Below are 24,057 nucleotides of genomic sequence, written 5' to 3'. Positions count from 1 at the left end.
AAGAGGCGACCAGCCAGGTAAGCCTTTTGAGCAGTTCGTAATTTGTAAATGTCTCTACTGCTTTCTTTAATGTTGCCTCTATCTTCCTCTTTCAGGTCGTTCTGTCCGGGAGGCGTGCAGATTCGAGGAAGCTGTTCTCATCAGCTGGGAGTGTTTAAAGATGAAGACTGTAGGTAAGATGCTGCTGCTAATGATGTTCCTTTTGTCTCCTTGCAGGTTCTGCTTCTCTGAGGTTCGAGGGAATAGCTGGACATGGTGAGCTTTGCAAAGTAACGCGAAGCGTGTTTTCTTGCTCAGGTGTGGTTTATATAGCCCCAACAAAATAGTCCAGGTAAAGTAGTCCCTAGGCTACCACACCCAAAGCACTAGAACACATAGCTTGGTTCTTATGAACCAAGCTATGTGGATGCCTCCATGTTGGCTGACAATACAATAAAGTAGTTCCCAAGCACATTGTTTTTCATGGTGTATGAGCCTGGCGCCATAGGTGCCAGGACTGGCCCCATGAGGGCTTTTGAAGAGGATACCAGGCTCTAGAGGCCCGAGTCCTGACTCCTCCTGGCCAATGGGTTTGCCAATGACAATTATTGACAGTTTCCCGAAAACAAATGCTCACCTAAGGAAGAAAAGATCTGTAGAACTGCTAACTCGGATGAAGAGAGAGAATTACTTTTCTGCCAAATCAGAAGAAGCTTTTCATGCAATCCCATATGAAGACAGGCTGTTTAGCCTCACCTCATCAGTGTTCACGACAATTTTCATGCCAAGATTCCAAGTTGGAGCACATACTAAATGGTTGCAGATAACCAGATGGGAATTGCTACAAACCATCAAAACAACCATAAAGGGATTCAACGCAATCAAAGAAGAGTTAAGGGCAGTCAGCGTGATGACTCTCCAGAACAGATATGGCCTTGACATGATCATAGCTATGGATGGAGCTGTTTGCGCAAAGATCAGAGAATCATGTTGCACATTTATACCCTCTCACGATGAAGAAAATGAAACTCTAACAGAAGCCATAAGTATGCTGACGAAACTACAGAATCAAATGATTGATGAAACTGACGAAGTGGACGATGACAGTTGTTTTGGATCTCTATTTTCATGGGTTCCACAGTGGATGGCAGATGCTTTCAAATTCCTAGGAGCCCTGTTAGTGATGATATTGCTAGGATTCTGTGTTATCAAGATAATAATCTCCCAATGCCTAAAGACTGCGAAAAAAGCCATAGGGATGAAGATCATGATTGATGTCGAGCTAGGATGGAATGTCAAAGACCTGACTGACAAAGAAATAAGAGACTTTGTGAAGGCCAGCATTCATGCACCATAAGGAACAAAGTTTCTATATCCCAAGAAGCATAGAAACTATGTGGCAAGATGGGTTTACTGCAGCCCAAATGGACAGTGTCAATTGATGACGTGGAACAAATACGAACACGTAAGAACAGCAGGAAGTTGGAAAAGGGTAATAAAGATATGGACCCCAAAGAGACATTTCATCAGACCATCACGTATAGACCCAGAAGACGACGAAAGAATAGACTCAAGCCATGAAGCAAAAGTGAATTCAGATGAACAAAAGAAAGAAGTGAAAGTGGTCGATGAATCGCCAACAGGGGGGAGTGTAGAGGAGGTACCAAATGCAGCCTACACTCCAACCGTCCAGATTAAAGTATCAGGAACGTTCACGCTGAGATACGTGATGTATTATGTGCAAATAAACCAGCAGAGAGCCACAGTGGGGCTCTGTCCAGTACCCATCAGAAGAACCGCACCTATTGAAGTACAGATACCAAGGAAACCATGGACAGTAAGGTACCCATTGAGAAAGCCATACCAACAAATGAAACGAACCGAAGATCACCCGAGTCCAGTCCCTGAAGAAACCAAAAAGGTCTTAATGGAAGATGAATGGTGACGTTACAAGAACCAGGACCAACTCACATAAAGAAGATATAATAACGACCTGAGAATGATAAAAAGAGACGAAACACCATGAACAAAGGATATCGTGAACCTAAAGTGAAAGGATGATGTCAAACGTAAGAAACTTAAGCTATGAGCATGGCGAAGACACTCAACCAGTTTACACGTATACATATGCTTGGAACCGCAAGAAAGCTAAGAAAATTGTTGCTTGCTATGCTTAGTAGAGGGATAGTGCGGCAAGCGCCACCTATACATATCTACAAATTCACTGTGCCTGAACCACGTGACCAGCCGAGCAAACAGAAGCAAGACCCCCACAGCTACGCATGGCAACAGCCCAGGAGGAGATATCAGAACATTCTAGACAGAAGATGCAGTCTTGAGGCCAACCACAGTGAAACAATTGACACATGGCCACTAAAGTGATGATTGATTGTAACAATAATTGGAGGAAGGCCGGCTGAGTTAAGGGGCACCCTGCACCTGGCCGACCATTCTGCGCGCTGCTAAGCAAAGTGAAAAAGTATGAGTGGAGTTGATGCCAACCCAATCACAGTGGACCAAGTAATCTAGGGTCCTATAGTTAGTAGAACCAATGGGACTTTGTTTTTTTAGTGACGTCTACAGTAGCCAGTTTGAAGGTAGGGCTTAGATGCCCCACCTGACAGTGATTACCCAATCCGCTTACTCCGTTACCATATACAGATATAGTACCTATAGTAAAGTTCCCTTTTCCCAACGAATAGAATTGTATGCCAATTTTTAAGCGTTAAATGTCAATGATGACAAGTTTTTAGTATAAATGATGTTTTCTTTATGATGTTCGTTGGAGTTGTGAAGAGAGAAGGAAGATCGCACATCCGCTGATATTCATGAGACCCCCCGTTTTTTGTACTTGTCATTAAAGGGACTCCCTTTGCCAAACCGCCAAGTTGTCATTATTGATTTGGTGTTGAAGTATTAACCTGCACCTCCATCCATCTCACAGGTGCTGCTATCTTGTCTTCAAGTGCTTCTGAGCAAACCCGACTCTATGGGCCGGTTGGGGGTCTCGGAGCACACTAATGAAAGGGGACAACCCTAAACTACTGAGATGGTCAATCAGCCTGCAAGGCTTTGATTTTACCATTGAACACAGGTCTGGGTGTCACCACCAAAATGCTGATGGTCTCTCCAGGATGTTTGACCGACTGGCGTAAGGAGATTCATCCAAGAGTGGATTAAATCCTCCTGTCCCTTAGTCTGGGGGGGACGAGTGTAAGGGAGAATTCTCAAGAATGTGCTAATTTCCCTTACCTTTTGAGACCCCCAGCAACTTTGCTGGATTTCTAGGATTTTTCTTTTTACCTTGGAAGAGTGTGAGCCTTTTTTCCCACTCTTCCATGTATTTTGATGTGTGTTTTACTTTTGTGTTCTTTGGTTATGGAGTTTTAAAACAACTCCATAGGCATCATCTTTTACTGTGTGTCACACAGCACCTTCAGTGCAGTGACACAGGGGTGTCTTTCAGACTTCCAAGGTTTAAATACCTTCTCTGGAACTGACTTCTGTCTCCCAGAGCATGTAAAGTTAAATTGGCTTGACTAGTCTCTTTAAATTTACAGACCCAGCACACACTATCTTCCTATAGAGTGCTGGAGGGGTTGCCTAGCATCCCCTGACTCAAAACACTCATGTAACAATCAAATGTTACACTTTCCTACTTGAAATGGCTGGTGGCAGTTGTTTAGATCAAACTACCATGATTTTTTCTGACCGCGAACAACGGTAGCTAAAAATCGGGTCAGCCATGTTTTTCAATATGGTGCCCAAAACCTATCTGTAAAAACAGACTCCAGTCAACTTTTTTCGTCATTTCTTTTTGGAAAGGACGTTCTTGTGTTTGTCTCTGTGTGCCAAACCAGGTTTGGTTCCTTTATTTGTTGGCCTTTGGCGGGCTTCAGTGCTGAAGCCCTCCTCTGGTGCCTGAGTGCCAGGATGTGAGGGAGGGGCCCGAAACTCCCTGTGCTTAGTCTCCTAGGAGACCTGAATGCACTATGGCGTGATTGGCCGACTGGATGTGTGAGTGACAGCCAGGCTGGAATGAATGGTGGAAAACTGTTTAAAAGCAGATCTCTGGGACTTGGAAAGCACAGTCGACCACTGGAATGAAAGAACCGAAGACGAGCTGAAGGAAGACTACTGCTGCAACTCCTGGACGACCGGTGAAGCCGTGCTGCAGGTCCGAATTGCCTGAAACTCCATCGACAGAGAAGCCCTTCAAGGTTAACTTCTTCCCTTGAGTTTGGTGGGAACAACCAACTCGCAAGCTGCCTGGACACCGTCCCCTCCTGGTCGAATTTCCTGCAGAGTGCATGGAATAACGGATAGCCAGTGGGAAGGATACCAGTTTGTGGTCTTTAAGGCACTCAAAATTAAACCAACGTTTTGCCAAGCTTGTGGCCTCTTCCCTAGGCAGTGCAGGAACCTCCCGACGTCCTCCTTGTCCCAATGACTGAAGCTCAGGAACAGCGAGATCTGCACGAACTGCCAGGAACAACTGCCTCAGCTACAGCTCTTCTTCAGTTTAAAGGTACTGTGCAAACGCGGTCCGGAAATCTTTTCGGCCACAGTGAAAGTTTATGAAACTTTCCCAACTTCTAAGGCTTGTCCTTCCCTAAACCAACATCTAACTTTTCGTCTGACCAAATTAAGATCCGTGGCAAAGACTGTTTAGTACCAGAACTGTGCTATCCTATACAAAGACTCTGAACCATTGACTTTGGCCCAGGCCTATGAACTGAATTGCTGGTTGTAGTTAAATGAAACCCTTTGCCCTGCCTATGAAAGTATTTGTGCTTCATTTCTTATAACCTTGTCTCTTTACCCCTTTTTAAAGTAACTTAAGTGCCATTTTGCTCCCACTTCAGGGGAGCTGAACTTATTCAGTTACTTATTGGTTGTGTATTTGTAGTATATTAGTATATGATATTGAGCTGCTCTTGCTAGTATAATGTTTTCCAAATGACTGTGTAAATAAATGTATATTCTTTTACCAAGAAACCTTGAGTAAGTGTTTGTTTGATTCACTGTATTTGTTGGCCCTTTGTGTAACCTGTTCTACTGTTCACTTTACTCTTGAGATAAGCCTGGCTGCTCAGCCAATGCTACCACATTACTGTTTAGTACAGGCTTGTACCAAAGGTGAAATTGTACTGATACTTGTAGTCTTAATTGCATGTAGTGTTCCCCAAAGGTACTGTATATGATTCTGCCTAACAGGGGGAAGGATCCAAGGGGCATGATATGTCTGAAGTAGGGCTGAATAAAAGAATCAGTTAAACAGTTTGTTGCATAACACCTTGAGTGGGGAGGTAAGGAACTCCCCATGTTGAGGGTGGCGTCTCAATAAACCATTATAGTTGGAACCCAAATGAAACCACAGATACCTCTACCTATCACATGCATTGATTTTGGACACACAATGTTTCAAGCTGTCGACAGCTATTGGAAGATCCTTCCAAGTTCTGGCAGCTAAGCTTTAGAGCACACTACCCCCAGACCTCCAGGGTATCAGTGACCTACTGACTTTCAGAAGGAAACTGAAAACTTTTTTGCTCAGTTAAATTTCACACGTGTCTGCACTCTCCTCCACTCTTGGTACAGCGTACCTAGGTCATTAGCAGGGATGTCATTTAAGGGTCTCCAGAGGTCGCAACTGCGACCTCTAAAAAAAAAAAAGCGCTGAATTTTTTTTTTTTTTTTGTAATGCAAGCTCCTGTGGCCAGCACCATGTGGCTCTTTAATTCTGGAGTGGCTGGCTTTCTTGTTCAGGCCCCTTAAAAAAAATAATAAGAAGAACAGGAATGCGACAAGTCTAACACTTTCAGCACCGACCCTAAATAAGAAAGAATAGGAATACCAAATAATGTGTCTTTTCGGAATTCTATACAATAATTGCTAGACTAATTAAAGGTTTATTTCAGGCACACTTCAGGGGGTGAGTCACTGATTTAGTCTGTTCTTAAACGCCTCAACTCAGCCTTTCATCCTTCTGAGGTCGATAAATGAGTACCAACACAGGTTGGGTGATATTGGGTGTATATTTTTTCTATATAAAGCGCTTAAGCGTAAGTGCTATATAATAACACATCATTATCATTTGGTCATGGACGTCTGCTTGCATTCACAGTAATTTGGTAATATGGGCCTATGCACACTTATCTTAATGATACATATGGCGTTCCATTCTTGTATGAAATGTACATCACATTATAGTGATATCGTAACCATATTTTTCGTAGTTTCACAATGCTATGTGATGCCACTTCCTGTTTTGTCAACGAGTGAAAAGTTGTGTTCCATCGCTTCCCGCGATATCATTTTGGGGTGAGGTCAAATGACATCACTTCCTGTGATGTCATCAGGGGGGGTCAAGGGTCGTGTGATGTCACTTCCGCTACCCCTGGTATTTTGGTGAAATGACGTCCCTGGTCATTAGCACTATACAAGTACGTATAAAATAAAAAATAAACTACCAATTGATAAGTAGAAACGTCTTTTGGTACTGCTTTCTATATGGTCTGCAAAAATATGCACCTTGACAAGCTTAGGATAACAGCCTTCAACTTCGACATAAACCCCTTGCCAACGACATGAACCCGATATTTCATCCGCCTGTCAGTGAAATTAGGAAGCTCAGACACTGGTCAACAACAACAAATAACCAACTGAGCTCTGCTCTGCTAATGGTTATGCAGTAGATGGGGCAAGAAGACACCAGGCCGGACTCCCGGAATAACACCCCAATGTAGTCAGCCCACCAACAGGTCATACGTTATTAGCCAAGTACTCTAGATTCCCCCAAAAAGGGAAGACATAATCACAAATACCTGATACTGTCTATTTACCTAGACCAGGACCAATGCCTAAAGGCACACCTGCACCTATGGAAAATGGGTGCAACAATTGACGGTGACTGCAAAGACGTATGGGGAACCTGGACCAGAGCATAACGTCTGGCGGCCCATATGTTATGTAATGGCTTATTAATAGTTTTTAAACGCCACAGTCACCACCATAGTGGTCTAAACAGCAAGGAAGCTTGCCCATAAAGTGGTATTTTGGGCTTGGGCCCCTGCCAAGACTTTACCAAGCCTTAGGTTGTGGGGGGAAATGAAAAGGCCATCACAAGGGAAGAAGAGCAAAGAGGGAGCAGAGAGTAAACGAACAAGAAGGATTTTGTAGCTCTGATGGAGTTTCTGGTAGGATGCCTGCCCGTGGGATCAATGATGATCCATCCAAGGCTAGCGCGCATCGGAGGAGGGGTAACGCACACTGCTCTTAGTGCAGGCCTATTACTCCTGAGGGCAGTTTCTAGTACTTGCAGAAGCACTGAAATGAGTCATTCGAATGACAAATGATGGGCTTGAGGGTTAGGTGTTACTGTAACCTGCCAGACCCCAAATCAAAGGATCTTGGGTTTCCCAGCCAGTTGTCAGAAATGACAGAGGCCTCAGTGGGCTATGTACAACATGGATGTGGTGCTCACACAAGGAAAGAGCAATATGAATGTTAGGTCGTTCCACAGAGTGCCATACATGCATGGCCACTAGCTGAGATCCAGGTGCGAGAAGGGACAGAATAGTGCAATTCACCAGGAGAGACCAAAGAAAAACCCCATTGTTCCTCAAAAACCCCCACTAAGCAGGGGTCAAGTCCTAAACAAAAGCGAGGGGACCCATTTAACATACCATTTGAATATGCCATCACCACAAATTAGCTTATCAAGGTGCGCTCTGAAAAAAGTGGGGGGACTCCTGAAAAAAGTGGGGGAACTCCATCCGCCCACGTGTACCCTCGACTTGAGCCCTGCCACTAAGCACACGAAACGTTCATAAAGAAAGGAGCTTACTGAGACTATATAAGCCCAACTGGCCAGCACCGAGAGGACCACTGCTTGCTTGTGAAGGAAGATTCCTGGGAAGACTGCGTGTGAAATAACGTATGGCGTGGTGTAAGGGTCACCCTACCAGATATACCAGATGTACCAGATGTACCAGATGGGTGCCCTATAGGGCACCCATCTGGTAGGGCCAGAACAAGGTTTGATTATTGAGGTCCTCGAAGATCCTTCAAAGTTATGTGCATCCTTGTGAAAGGAGAATCCTTTGTACAGGTCAACATGAAGCAGAGTCAGGTAGGACAAGGTTTGTGTATAAAGTTAAGGGACCAGGTTAACAGGTTTATAATACATACAAACACACGTAAATAGTAACCATTAAATCCCTGAACAGTTATGCAATTGCAACGGCCGTCAATACGATAGTATTCCCTGCAAAACAAGCAAGAACAGCAGAAAAAACAAAACAATCACAGATCAATAGGGCAGGGGGAACAGGTGAAAGGGCACAATACTTCTCAAAGGGAAGGGGGTAAAATAAATAAAAGGGACTTTCTGAGGGTGGAAATTATATAAGAGGTTGATAACTAAGGGGAGATAAGGTAAGGACCAACATTGTCCTCCTGAGGAAGGAATGTATTAGAGGAAACACATACGCCAATACAACCCTCCACCCTGCCCCGGTGCCCCAAGAACCAACATTGTCCTCCTGAGGAAGGACTGTGATAGAGGAAACACATACGCCAATACAACCCTCCCCCCTGCCCCGGTGCCCCAAGAACCAACATTGTCCTCCTGAGGAAGGACTGTGATAGAGGAAACACATACGCCAATACAACCCTCCACCCTGCTCCGGTGCCCCAAGAACCAACATTGTCGTCCTGAGGAAGGACTGTGATAAAGGAAACACATACGCCAATACAACCCTCCACCCTGCTCCGGTGCCCCAAGAACCAACATTGTCCTCCTGAGGAAGGACTGTGATAGAGGAAACACAGACGACAATACAACCCTCCACCCTGCCCCGGTGCCCCAAGAACCAACATTGTCCTCCTGAGGAAGGACTGTGATAGAGGAAACACATACGCCAATACAACCCTCCCCCCTGCCCCGGTGCCCCAAGAACCAACATTGTCCTCCTGAGGAAGGACTGTGATAGAGGAAACACATACGCCAATACAACCCTCCACCCTGCTCCGGTGCCGCAAGAACCAACATTGTCCTCCTGAGGAAGGACTGTGATAGAGGAAACACATACGCCAATACAACCCTCCACCCTGCTCGGGTGCCCCAAGAACCAACATTGTCCTCCTGTGGAAGGACTGTGATAGAGGAAACACATACGCCAATACAACCCTCCACCCTGCTCCGGTGCCCCAAGAACCAACATTGTCCTCCTGAGGAAGGACTGTGATAGAGGAAACACATACGCCAATACAACCCTCCCCCTGCCCCGGTGTCCCTCCCAACCCAAATCATCACCTAGAACCTCACCTGCACTAGGTCAGCGGGTATTTCCGAATCTGCACTCATCAATATGCCAGGATTCACACCTGGCCTCTCCCTCGGCCCCAAATAACCCTGCCATGTCATGCAGAACAAAGTTCCTAGAGGCATCTAAAGTGGCAAAAGCGGAGCTTTTCAAGGCCCAGTTAAATTACATTACAGCCAGGAGGTTCCCATGAGATCAGTATTGAGTTGAGTCATTCACACCAAAAGGTTATATTTTTTTCCCCTTTCCATTGGCTCCGTTTGATATAAGAACTTTGGACAGAACTAGGCAATCTGCCTGTCCAAGACCCCCGGGAAAACATATCTACAGCGGGGACCATCAAGCCACCAAAAACTAAAATCCTGTTGGGTTTTCAGGCTGGCAAAAGAATATGCAAACATCTCTACTAGAATTAACTTGATATCATGTTTTCCATTACATAATGACTATCCTGATAAAGGGACTGTATTTTACTATTTGATGAGTTGGAACAATCCTTATAAATTCAACTTCTCACTTCATTCCCATGCGGACGAATAGATGGAAAAAAGGCGGGAAATACCTTTCAGGGCCCTTTCTCTCTGACTCCTCAAGTTCCCAAACAGGGATCAGAGCCTTTTGGGGAGAGCCATTTCGGTGATAGCAGAAATGGTAGATTTCAAGCAATTATTCCCGATTTTTCTGCACCTGAAAAAAACAGGTGCGGTCTGTTAACAGCGTCAATGCACCCTTGCTGACCTCCACCGCATGGCTGTGCCCCAGCTGGGATCACTCCAGATCCACCTCATGGCCGCTATGAAGGGCGGAGCATCACGGGTGGATCCCAGGATCCTGCAACGTTTACTGTAGGCATGCCGTGAATGGCTGGACCGCCTGGTCGTGTGTGAAGGATCAGAATCATAGGAAGAGTCTGACCTTGATATGTAATTGGCAAAGCTCTTTCCTGCCATGTTACCGCAGGCATTGGACTGGTGCCCTTGTGCTTGAACAGAAAGGCAGTACCATGACGTTTTAAATCTTCCAGCAGATCTCCCCAGCCAGTCATGTGACATCATTTCCGAGGCACTGAACGCACTGAGCGAGACAGTGCCTAGTGTCCTGCTTTCCAAACAGAAACACATATCCAAGTTGGCAGGTCTGCCTAATGGGTGCAGACGAATGCCCCAGGCCGTGCTGGCGCCTCCCCCCAAACCTATGCTGTAATAGCGCTGTACTGTTTATGCAAAGCCACTAAGAGTTACTATAATTATGCTTGGCAACAGGCAGCTGTGTTTTTATTAGTAGAAACAATATTGTACAGTGTACTCTTCTTGGAACACAAAGACCCACATGTACGTTTGATTTGCGATTTGGCAAAAACGGCGCTGCCCAAAGTTGGCAGTTGTGTGCCAGGGCAGAGCCAGCAGGAAAGTGGTCAGTGCCAGGCACCCAGAGGCACAGATTGGATAGAATGCGTGTCTGTCCAAAATGTAAATGATGCGTGAGCACTGCTGTGAGGGAATGGTGTTCATTAACTTTTGCACCACTGAGCGACCACCCGCAGATGGCAGCCGTTAGCTCAGTAGTGCAGAGATATATTGGGCTAAACTGCGCAAACCACGACCAGACTCGTCTCAAGTGGAAAAGGTCACTTTAGTATGACAGGCCCAAGCCGACAAACATCGCTAATCTGGCCCCCTCGGCGTTACAGGCTAACCCCCTTCAAATCCTCTCTCCCCCATCAGAAACCACCAGATGTTCTTAAATCTTGCCCTGGCCAACCCGACCTGACACCCGCTCTCCTGTACTACCGCCTCCCCTTTCCTGTACCCTGAGCTAGCCTGTCCTTCCGAACTGCACTAACCACTCTTCTTAACGAGATACCAACCCTCAAGCTTCACCCAACCATTCCTTTAACTGGGCGTGCCCCCCAGCACCCAGAAAACCCCTACCAGAGGTATTTTTCTGCCCCACCAGAGATGTAATTTCACCAAAATGCCCAGGGTAGCAGAAATCACATCACATGGCCTTTGACCTCTGACATCACAGAAAGTCATGCAATTTGACCTCATCCCCAAGTGACAGCCTTTCACCCCTTAACAAAACAGGAAGTGGCATCACATAGCATTTTTCCTCAGTACACTAAGAAACATATGGTTACGATATCACCATAACGTGATATACATTTCATACAAGAATGATCACCATATGTATCGTAAATATCAGTGTGTATAGGCCCATTTTACCACATTAATGTGAATGTAAGCAGACTTCCAAGGCCAAATGATGCCATGTAATGGAAAGAAAATACATGTGGCTGTTGCATGAAATGAAAGAAGGTGTGACAACAAATTCAACCCTTAGAAACTGAGCCAGAACCAAGCAAATCTACAGTCATCCCCTGTCGAGATATGCAGGTTATATATATTTCCAGGTGTTCAATGTTTTCTGAAGCATTTTCATTTGTAAGGCAGTTCTCACATATTGAGTGTGGTAAGCAACACTGAGCAAGAGACCCTCATTCATTTCCCCGCAGGTCCGCCCACAAGCCCACATTCTTCACTAGCAGTTGTGTGTGGTCCATGGTGGCTGCACGAATATGTGACGTGTTCCCATTTAACAACAACATGGCTTTAATGCCAGTAACGATACTATAAGAAAACATCTCCAGTATGCCAGTAGTCCCACATAACATGCACCTGTTGGGTCTGCCAGTATAAATGCAATGCCATAAGGAAGAAGGCACTTCAAGCAAGGAGAACGGGAACAACAGCCTGGAGACAAGCACTTTAAGCTCAGGGGGACCACAGGCATCAACCCACAAAAGAAACACAGCCTGAAGAATGGTGCTTCAAGACACAGTAAAACCACAGGCCGTAGGCGAACACTTCCAGAATAGGGGCCATCCACAGCCTTGCACAGGTACGAGAAGCACATCTGTTAGGATCACACTTCAAACACACAAAACAGGCGGATTTCTTGTTAGACTACTGGTAGGGTCTGACTGGGCACAAGCTGTCAACACAGGCCCAGCCCCTCTAGCAACGGCCAAGCTGCACCTTCACCAGATAATCAGCCATGACAGGTGTGCAGCAATAACAAACATTCACAAACCAAAACTCTTGGCTTGGTCAATTCTTGTTTTCTACAAGATTGCATGATTTCAGTGCAAGGAACAAATTTGAGGACACACATACACACACACCTGGTTATTCGTTCTTATTACATCAGTAGTGAATTCATATTTGAAATTAAGCCAATAACTCTTAGCAGGCTGCTTAGAAATAACACTGGCAGGCCAAATTCTGATGTTACTGCTTGACTGGGCTATCTCAAGGAGATTCTAGGAGAATGTGTTTTGGGCGGGGAAGGGCTGGTAGTGGGTGGAAATGGCCACAGAGATTAGCATGGCGAGGGCCAGTCAATGGGTGGATACATACGCATACACCACGCACAAGCTGTATGTCTTTCATCATTCCCAACCCCATCCTAGCTAACAAATAAAAAATGGACCAGCTGAAAAAAAGCTGTAAAACATATACACATGCTGGCTGAGGCAAAGAGAAATCCCAATGCCTGTGTTAACGAAACATGTCAGCACTGCCGTGCAGAACATGTTCTCCTGCTGAAATTGCCCAACAGCTAATATAGGTCAGCCTTACCCCAGCAACACGCATGGCAAGTACAGCTACTATGTGGTAAAAGCGATTTTGAGCATTACCTTAGTGCAGCTTTAGACCCTGAAAGGCTTCCTTCATCCAGGCTACAAAACCCACTCCCTCAAACAATTTACATCCTGCCCCTGTAAATGTGCAATGCACCAAACATCTTTTTTGGGGCAAGCAGAAAATATGGTGTAAAATATCCACTGCCCAGAATACATGTGGGAAACACTTTCTATGCTCTTTCCCACACCAGCTACACAGCATATATTTAAGAGGTTGCACCCTATTACCGAGGACAAGCCACCATGTAAGGACGAGAAAAGTGCGGCAATGAAATACCATTAGGTAAAAATACATCCAGGAGGCCGGGTGATCCCCTGCTCTTAAGCCTGCGTGAGAGGCCAGGAGGGTGCAGGAAAGAGGCAGTGGGAGAGAGGGAGGGAGGAGAAAAGGTTAGCGGAAAATGGGGAAGAGGGGGAAAGGTGGTGGGCGAGGGAGCTGAAAGTTACAAACAGATGCCTACAATAAGTGCATTATCCTACTAAAGTCTCTTTCAGGGATTCAAACCTCTAACATGTTAAGTGCTGAAGTTTCTCAAAAACATTTAAAAACAGACTGGAGAGGAGGAGTCTAGAATGAGTGAAGGTAGGTCGGTCTGTAACAAATATAATAAAGCACACAAGTGAACATTTGGATTCAAAAGCTGGGATGTGAAATGCTAAGGCAATTCTAAAACACAATTTAAAAAACTCCCCTTTGAAACTAGCACTCAAAATGGCAAACCTGCAACCATACCTTAAGGTTGTGATTCAAAGCTTTTACTTGTGATGTATACATTGGAGGGTTCTAAATGGGTCTAGAATTTTGAGCTTTCAGAATTGCAATATTTTTTAATGTTCGAAAGCCCGAGCAGAGCCCTCAGAACACAATCAGCATCTATGTGCCCACTGCATATGTGAGCAGGGAGCAAGCTGGTGGCCAGAGCAGCGGGCCCAGCGCTGAGACATTCGGGGCAGCAGCACAGCCCAGCGCCTTCCTTCCAGGGTTTGTGGATGCAAGGTAGAGGCAGACACCCAATTGAACATCAGCATTCGGCTGAAGTCAACGCAAAAAGGGGAGGTGAGTAGTAGGGGGTCCTGCAGGTCTCCTGCACCTGGCAGTGGTCTCTGGAGGACCCTGCACCTGCTAGTAGGGCCTCCTGGAGAACCTTGCATCTGGTAGCACTGGTCCCAGCAGGTCCCATGCACTGATATATAGGACCTAGATAGACGTCTTTCTGCCTGAACATAGTAGGCGTGAAACCCACAGGACCATGAATTAGCCAGTGAGAGTTTTTGATGGGCCTGTGCATTTGGTTATTCTGGATTCACCAGGCCACTGCTGCTGATAGCATTGCTTCCTGCAGACCCCCTGCGCTTTATAGCTGTGGATCTTGAAAGCTCCATGCTAAAGGGAGAAGTAGCTCTTGCAGGACCCTGCAATACACTTGCCTCGCAGGACCGAGCACCTAGAAGTAGTGGCTCCTACAGAATCTGTGCACCTGTGTAATGGCAGACCTTATAAGCCGTCTGCACCTGATGCTAGAAGTTCCTGCAGGGCCCTGGACCTTGTAATATTAGACCCAACAGGCTTTGTGCACACACCAGTAGTATTTCCGGCATACACCCGGCACTGCACCTAGTGGTAGTGGTGTTTGCAAGGACATTCCCCCAAAGTAGTAGATCCTGTCACCTAAATGAACACAGCAGCGCTTCGTGCTGGATGATCACCTAGTAATAGCGAATCCTAATGTTATCTTATATTTTGTTAACGGTACTTGTATAGCGCACCGTCACCAACGGAATTGGTCCCCAGGTGCTCTGGCGGATCTGTAAACAGGAAGGGCATGCAGGGTTAGTCAGGAAGAGGGAAGAAGGAGAGTGGGAGAAGTGGTGTGCTGTTGGCAGCTACAGCTCGGTATACACCGAGTGCTGGGCTTTGGTGCTAGTATCGGATCGGGGGAGGCCTCGAGTGCTGTGGGTGAAGTTTATGTGTTGTTGATGCGGTGTGGTAAAGTGCGTGTAGATTGCTGGGAGAGAGATGGTTGTGCGGTTTTGTGTGGGTTTAAGTATGCAGAAGATTGAGGGTTGGGTTAGTGGGGTCTGTATCCTGATTCAGGTACTTATGGTTCCGTTAGAGTTGTATACCTGTAGGTTGGGTTGTTGCTGGTTCCTCGTGGGCTGACTCGCTTTGGTGGTGTTGCACTAATCCAATTGTATCCTATTGAGTATAGTTTGGATTGGTAGGTGCGTCTGAACCTAATCTTCAGGTGTGTGACTGTGTAGGCAATATCTATTCTCAGGTTATCTAGTGTGACCCTGGTCAGTTAAGGCTTTGAATGCTTCAGGGTCAGAGTCGTGTTGATGTGGTGTCCTAGTGGATCCGTCTTGGTGTGCCTGTGTATTCAGTCGTTTGTATCCTTCTGTCCTGACTGGTTCTTTGGTTTCTGTGGGGTGAACATCCTTGGGACTATTGTTTAGTTGTAGTTTTTGTATGGTGGGGCATTGTGCTTCCTGCTGTGTATTGGTGGACAGTGTGTAGTGATGAAACATTCTGTTTCTCACCCACTGCATTGGGGCTCATGGTGCAGTGCTTCCTTTCCCTCTCTATATTTTGTCCTTAGGGCTGTTGGGGAAGGTAATAGTTAAGGTCATGGTCCTCTTTATGATTCGTCCGAGTGTTTCTGTCTTCGTTTGCTATGTTTACTGTCTTTGGTCGTACTGCGGCTGCCTCCCGTTTGGTCCTTTAGTATGTTGTGGGATATTTACCTTGGCTTTTCCCCACTGATTGATCGGCATGTTCATTGATGTTTTAGTTATGTCAGTGCCCTGCAGTTATGACGTGAAGTGCCAGGTTTTTAGTAATTTCCTGAATAATAGGTGGTTTCTTGTGTTACGTATGTACTTTGGAAGGTCGTTCCAGGTTTTCAGAGCTTAGTGAGAGAAGGAGGATCCTCCAAGTTTTCTTTTGTTGTAGGGCTTCGGTTCCAGGCGGATGTCAATGCTTGATCTGAGCGTTCTTGTTGGTTGATGTAGGTGCAGTTTGTCTCTTAGGAACTCAGTGCCTTCGTTGTGTATTGCTCTGTGCATAATGCACATTGTTTTGAATTTTATTTGTTGTTTTATTGGTAGCCAATGTAGTGTTTTCAGCGCTGGTGCAGTGTGTTCTCTTCGCAGTGGTTTCAGAAGTAGTCTGGCTGCTGCGTTTTGAATGTGTTGTAGTTTTTTTAGGAGTCGTTCAGGCATGCCTAGGTATAGGCTATTGGCGTGGTCTACTTTGGACATGACGAGGGCGATGATGGTGGTTGTTTTGTTGGTGAACGATAGGAACGGTAAGATTCTCTTTGCCGCTCGAAGAAGGAAGAAGCATTTCTTGAGGAGAGCGATTACTTGTGGCTCTAGCGTGAGATTATTGTCCATCAGAACCCCCAGGTTTTTTACAATTGGCGAGGGTGCTGGGGTTGTCCCGAGTTCCCTTGGCCAAGGGATGAATTGGTTTTCTACTCCATTTTTTGTGACGATCATTCTTTCAGTTTTGACTGGGTTGATTTTGAGGGAGTTGGAGTTCATCCAGAAGAATACATTGCAGAGGCAGTTTTCTAGCGTTGAGTTTTTTTCCGGGTTGTCTTGTAATTTGAAGATTATTTGTAAATCGTCAGCGTAGTGTAGCAGGTGATGCCGTGGCTTTTGATGATTCTGATAAGTAGATACAGGTAGATGTTGAATAGTAGCGGGGAGAAGGATGATCCTTGTGGTACTCCACAGGTGGAATCTCTCGGGCTGGATTTGAAGGGTTTCATCAATACGGTTTCCGTTCTGTTTGTTAGGAAAGATTTGATCCGTATTAGGGCGGTGTCTGTTTATTCCAAGTCCTTCTAATCTCATTATGAGGGTGTCATGGTCGACTGTGTCAAATGCTGCCGATAGTTCTAGGAGTATCAAGGCAGTGCTGTTGTCTGAGTCTGCATTGATTTTTAGATCAACCCATATTGAGAGTAGAGCTGATTCCGTTCCTCTCAGTGGTCTGAAGCCAACTTGTGCCTGGTCTAGTAGGCCGTGCTCTTCCATAAACTCTTGGGTTCTTTTGTATATGTACGTTTCAAGCAGCTTAGCTGTATACGGGATGTTGGAGATGGGTCTGTAGTTGGAGAGGTCCTCTACGTTTCCCGCTGTATCTTTGAGTAGTGGCCTGATGTATGCCGTTTTGAAGGCTTGTGGAACTTTCCCAGTTGCGATGGAATGGTTGAGGATGTTCCTGTGATATTCCATGGGCCTTCCTTGTTTAAGAATCGATTTGTATATGTCTGATGGACAGGGGTCTTCGGGGGACCCTGAGTTATTGCTTTCATTCACCAGTTTGACGAATGTCTCCACTGATATTTCTGGAAAGCTTTGTAGTTTGTTTGGGTGCTCCTCCTGGGTGTAGTTGGGGGTTGTGGTGAGATCAGACGGTCTGCTTTGTATGGTTTGTTGGATGTTGGTGATTTTGTCTTTGAAGTGGTCTGCAAGGTCGTTGCAGAGTTTCATGGACGGAGTTGGTGTGTTGTTACATCCCGGAGGGTTTTTGATTTCGTTTATGATTTTGATGAGCTCTTTTTGGGTGTTTGGTGCTTTGAAGATTCGGTTGTCGAGTGTTTCCTCTTTGCTTTTTGTGTTTCCTTTTTGTAAACCCAGTTGTGTTGTAGGAATTTCAGTTTGTTCGCCGCGTCATTTTGTTTTCTCCAATCAAGTTCTAGTCTTCGTTTTTTTCTTTTCATGGTGCTAAGTAGTGGGGAGAACCATTTTGCCATTGACCGTTTATTAGAAGAAGCGAAGGGTTTTTCTTTGGCGATGTTGTCTATAGTAGTTATAATCCAGGAATGCAGCAGGGTTACCTTTATGTCCAGGTCATCTTCTTCCACGAATATTGGGTGTGGTTTGCTTAGCTCCAGGAGTTCATTCAGGTTGGAATTTTTGATGGTTCTCCAATTTCTTTTCATGGTTTTCATTGTTTTGTCCGGTTGACTGTTTGTTAGAGTGGTCATTTGGATTACAAAGGGGATGATGAGGTGGTCGCTCCAGGGTATTTGAATTGGGGGTGCCGTGGTGAGGAGTAGTTTGTTCGCGAAGATTGCATCAAGTGTATGCCCTGCCGAGTGGGTTGCCCCTTTGACTAGTTGTTGTAGGTTCATTGCTGCTAGTTGGCTGGTTAGCGATTTTTGTATGGTCGTGCTTTCTCCTTCGAACCATATGTTGAAGTCTCCAAGGACTATCAGGTGATTGTGTTTGATGGCTAGGACGGTGATTGCTTCTGTGAAGGAGTCTACGAAGGTTGCATCGTAGGTTGGTGGTCTATATATTAGTATGAATTTCATGTTTGTTTTGGGGCTTACTGCTAGACATATGATTAGGGATTTGCATTTATCAATGTTTAGTGGGTCTTCCAGTTTGATATCCAGGTGTTACTTGTGAATGATTGCCAGCCCTCCCCCTCTTTTGTTTTTTTTGTTTGATTGGACGCATTTGAAGTATTCAGATAAGCAGTTGTTGAGGGGGATCTTGTAGTTGTCATCTAGCCAAGTTTCTGTTGCAAATAGGATGTCGATCCCTCCGTCGCAGAGCAGATCGTATATCTCGGTGGCATGTTTGGACATTGATTGATGAGGTTGCAGTGGATATTTTTGGTGTGGTTTTGCTTGTTGGTTGTTCCTTGTTTTGGTTTGTGGTGGTTTGGTTGCAGTGCATCGTTATTGGGGTTGATTGGGGGTGGATGAGGATCAGCGAAGGCTGCATCTTTATTGTAGGAGAGCGTATGAGGATCAGCGGAAGCTGCATCTTTATTGAATCGGTCTGCTAGATTGAAAGCTTGGCTGTTCAGTGGTGTTGCATCTGTTTGTGCTGGTTAGGTGAAGGCTTCTTCTTCATTGAATTGGTCAGTTAGGTTCATGTTTGGGTTGTTGGTTATAAGTTCATCATCGTCGTTATGTCCGGTATGGCGTTGGTTTTGATGGTGTCCTTCTGTTCTTGTGATGTATGGGGTGATGGGGGTCAGACTATAGCCACATTCTTCTTGGGTGTTCCCGTCTTTTTCCTGGTTGTCTCGGGATGTTCTTTGTGTGTCTTGATGTCTCTGTGTCTTTGGGGTATTTTGGTTCTGGGGTTGTTGCGAGGTATGGTGTGAGATATAAGGAATTTTCCCTTTGGAATTTTGTTCTGGTCGTTTTGGTTTTTGGCGTTGTGTTTCCTCTATTTGTGGTTGTTGCTTCAGTGTTAGGGTGTTAGGGTGGATTTGTGTGGCTGTGTCCAGTGCGGCCTTGTCTTGTGCCCTTTCTTGGCATCCCTTTCTGGTCCGGGCATTTTGGTGCTCAGTGCGGAGGTGCCGGTTGAGTGGTAAGCTGCTGTGTCTTGTGATGGGAGTGCTGGTATTTCTTCTTGTGTTGGTAGGCTTGGGTGCTTTTGTGCTGTCTGTTCTTCGGGTGAGTCGGTTTGTATATCCTCTGGGCGCTGTCCGGTGGGGTTTTGGTACTGGGCGTACTGTTGTCAGGGGTGTAGGTCAAAGTTCAGTGCTGTCTATGTGGGTCTCTCGGAAAAGGTGAGGGCGGTAGAACTATTCTATCACGGTCTGGTCCTCACTAGGAGTATGTTAAGGTGGTTAAGCTAAGTTTCTGCTTGAGACTAATTCTGACTATGTTCTAGAGTCTCGTATGTTTGGAGGGACCCTAAGGAGTATTGTAATCCTTATGATTCAAAATTTCAAAATTTTGGGAGCAGAGTCCCTGCTAAATTTGGGAGACCTGCATATTGGGAGAGAGGCCTATCAATGTAATCTGAATATCACACAATGCAATTTGGGAACAGAGCCCCTGATAAAATTGGGAGACCTGCACGGTGGGAGAGAGGCCCCCCAATGCAATCCGAATACCACACAATACAGTCTGTGAACAGAACCCCTGCCAAATTTGGAAGACCTGTATAGTGGGAGAGAGGCCTATCAATGCAATCTGAATATCATACAATACAATTTGAGAATAGAACCCCTGATAAATTTGGGAGACTTGTATAGTGGGAGAGAGGCCTATTAATGCAATCTGAATAGCATACAATACAACTTGGGCACAGAACCCCTGATAAATTTGTTAGACCTGTATAGTGGGATAGAGGCCTATCAATGCAATCTGAATGCCATACGATACAATACAATGGCCTGGTCTCTGAAGTATGGTTTATCTTTGTGTTTGATGCAATTACTGGGATGTTGTGGTCTCAGAGCAGAAAGCCCCCTCCCCCTCTATGTCAACACACACCACTCCAGGACATTGAATACACACACGGTTGAGGTAACACTCGGATACTTCAGAGGGAGGGGAAGCAAAGACTGCAAGCCTTTGAACAATGCCCACTTGATCACTCACCCAACTTCACATTGGTTCACTTCCCCCATTGCCAACTCACACCCACCCATCATACTTCACATTCACTCAATTCCCACACAGTCCTCTCCCAAGCACACATCCATTATTCTCTGCACACACTCATCATTGACCCGAAACAATCACCCACTCCTGAACATGCATGTGTACATTCCTAAATCCACAGACACACCATTCCTCACTCTGCACACGCACCCTTCTACTCACCCTACAGTACATTCACACACATTCATTAGATATAACTCTCTGTCACACACAAAAAGCAACCAGCTCTGGTCGTGTTATGCGCACAGCAGAGCACAGGAGCCAGAGCCATCCATGGGGAGTAGAGGGGGAGCTTGGATTTCAAAATGAAATAATTTCTTTTTGAAGTCAATACACTGACTTAAAAAAAAAAGATTTCCGTTTTGCAAAATGTTGCAAACCGAACCCCCTCTCCCCCACACATCCAGGGGTTGCTGGGGGATGCCAGGGGTTGCAATTGCGACCCCTATTGAGCTTCAAATGACATCCCTGGGACCCACCCTCCTACACCTTTTAAAACCGCCACCAGCTTTTCCACCTCCATCCCTGGCTCCAAAATATAGTACTTGCTCCCCAAAGTAGACAAGTGAACTCTAACCTCCTTAAATTTACTTTGTACTTTATATCTGGATGGCACCCCCCGTTAGCTTGCAGAACCCCCCATCTCTTTCTGTATCTTCCACCTAGCCCTTTCCACTAAGCCCACCTTCAGGGACCCCCTTCATAACCTTTTCAGAAGGAGCTTCTTCCATAATAGCCTGACAATGGCCCTTCCTGACGTAGTATCAAAATATCCCTGTTCATCCTCTTGATCCACGCCACCTCATGCTCTGTCACTAAATTGTTCCATTATTATTGCAGCTGTCACACCATGCCCTTCTTTCACCCCCCTAAACATTGGAAGGAGCTGGTCCCGCCTCAATCCCCCCAAACCGGTCCACCCCACCAGCGCATCTTGGAACAGCACCCCATTTGAGTTCCAAACCCTCTCCTCCCGATTTCTTGCCCGCCCAATTCACAATCCAATGACCACAGATCTTCACCTTGGAGTCTCCACCCGCGCGCGTTATGCACTGTATCTGTGAAGAGAAACAGTCACTACCTCCCTGTTATCCTGTCTCCCGTCTCTCCCCTTTGTCACCACCCATCTCCCCACCCTCTAATTCGCCCCTTATATCTGTCAAACTTAATTTACCCCAATTTCTTCATCTCCAGTTCCCCCTTTGTCAGCCACTTTCCCTCTGATAATGCTCCTACCATGAAAGAGGAGTCCCTAAACTAACCCCATCCTCCCCCTGCCAAAATCTTGCACAACATCCCCAAAACCTAACCCACTGTCACTTTCTCTGCTTATGATTGTTAAAAATTGGCCCTGATGCCGTCCTGCAACTCCTCCTCATTCCTGCCCAACTGTGCAGCTCCTGTCCTTAGCCAGACCCACTCCCCTTTTCTCACCTATCCCCTTTAGCTCCCCACCAAGATACCCAGATATCCAACCCCTTGTCAGCTACCCTCACATCTAACACCCTCAAAGCTGCCATTCTGTACCTATTACTAGCTCAGACACCCTAAAAGATCTGAAGGACATCCATGTAAAACAGGTTCTAATCATCCCACCTCCCATGCTGACCAACAATCTTTCCTTAGCACCTCTAGGATTCTGCCCAGTAGCTCTGCCATCACAATCTTCCTTGAGGACACCCACCGACCCCTTTCTCTATCCCAAACCTCGAACATCCTTTAGCACATTCCCCTAACCTTTGCTCAAATCCCCAGAACCACCACCTGTAAAATGCGATCCTGATAACATACCCGCTATTGCACCTGGGACAAATCCCTATCCATAAACCTCAGCATATATACATGATGATATCATTCCTTCTCCCTTACTGCTCTTTCCAGCAACCTGCCCAACTTTTAGTCCCCCACCCACAAATTCCAACCAAGCCATCCGGTAGGTGGACCACCAATTTGCCGCCAGAAACCTCTCCACTAGCTCCACCCCTATAGTTCCCTCAATGCCATCTCTATACTCTTTCTCCGCTTGCCCAGGACCACGCAAGAGACGCCACTACCTGGTCCCCCTCCCACTGCGTGACACAGCCCACTCCTCGACCATACGCCATCTCCTTCCCTCGTTTCCTTTACATTATTTCCGGCATCTTCTTTGCCGACTGCAAATTCTCTGCCCACCTTTGACCCTCGGCACTGGTACCACAAATGAAAACCCCACTCGGAAGTCCATCCCTAAAAGTTGTACCATTTTCCTGTTTGGGTAAAATTACCACCACCTCTGCAGAGGTGCCCACTTAACTGGTGTTTGGGCCTTTCCCCCAATCCCTCTTCCCACTCCCTGTTCCCATTACCTCCGCTCACCTGCTTCAAAACACGCATGACTGGGTGCTGTCCCACACACCTGCTGCACTGGAGCTTAAACCTGCAGACTGCCCGAAAATATGCTTCCTTGTTATACGTCCATCATGCTGTTGACTTCTGGCCTCTCCCCATTGCACCCGCCTTGTCAAAGGTGGGCCAGTTAGAAAAAGGTTGAAAAGGGAGAGGCAAACCGCTCGCCATGTGCATGGCGAGTGCCGGACCTGTCGGCGCCATCCACTGCAACCATTGATCCCGATCAATCTCCCTCCAGACCGCGCTCTGATCTTCCCCCAACATTGCCTGAAGTTCCTTGTTATACCTGACCATGACAAACCAGCCAAAGTTGACGTACACTTTCCTTATAACATCCATGTACTTCAATAGTGCTACACATCTCTCTGCATATTTTTCGCAATATACACTAGGATAAATAACAAAGACCGATGTCTAATTATCTATCGTCATCGGCACCCTTGGGCTCTGTGCCAATTCCCTCTCTTCCTTATTCGAACCCTCCTTAGCCTTCACCTCCCTATTAAACTATTTCAAAATATCCGCAAATTCCCCATTTCATATTTTCTCTTTTGCTGCCTGCATTAAGTGAGGTCCCAATTCCTTTGTTATACCCATGCAGGGTAACTTATTTATTTTCTTACCTTTCTGGTCAGTAGTTGTGCTTTGTCCCTTGCCACTTCACTCCCTTTCTCCACAGGTGTACCACCTTTTCCCTGCCCCACCCTGCCCTCCTTTGCCACCACCCCTTATTGAACTGCCTCACCATGTTCAGCACCCGGTGTTGACCAGCACATCCATTCCATCACTCCCAACCTACTCCTCCTCATCCACCCCTTTCCTCCCCACCTTCCCCTGGGCATCCCACCAGCGTCCCTCAGCCCCTCAGTCCTCCGATAGCCTCAACCTCCCCCAACATCCCTGGGGCCACCAACTTGCCCCAACCAGTGCCATGCCATTGACTACTCGGTTCCCTGCTCCTATGCCGGCAGCCTTGGATCCCTGTCCTTGCATCATTGCTGCCAGCCCGGCTCCTCTCGTCCTCTCCTCTACCATGTGCAAGCTCCTGCTACCGGAAGAAACAACCTCAGCTGAGCTACTGTATCTGTCCAGCCTTTCCCTCTCTCTTCCCCTTGCCTTCCCTCATCCCTCTTAGTTCCTTGCCTACCCTCACTGGCTCCACTTTCGCTCCTTCTTCAAAACTCTGTGCTTCCTCCCAATCATCTCCTTGCCCTGCCTCCCAATC

This window comes from Ambystoma mexicanum, chromosome 10 (genome assembly GCF_040938575.1).
Source record: "Ambystoma mexicanum isolate Mex_15411 chromosome 10, UKY_AmexF1_1, whole genome shotgun sequence".
NCBI lineage: Eukaryota > Metazoa > Chordata > Amphibia > Caudata > Ambystomatidae > Ambystoma > Ambystoma mexicanum.
Note: the sequence above shows the minus strand (reverse complement) of the source record.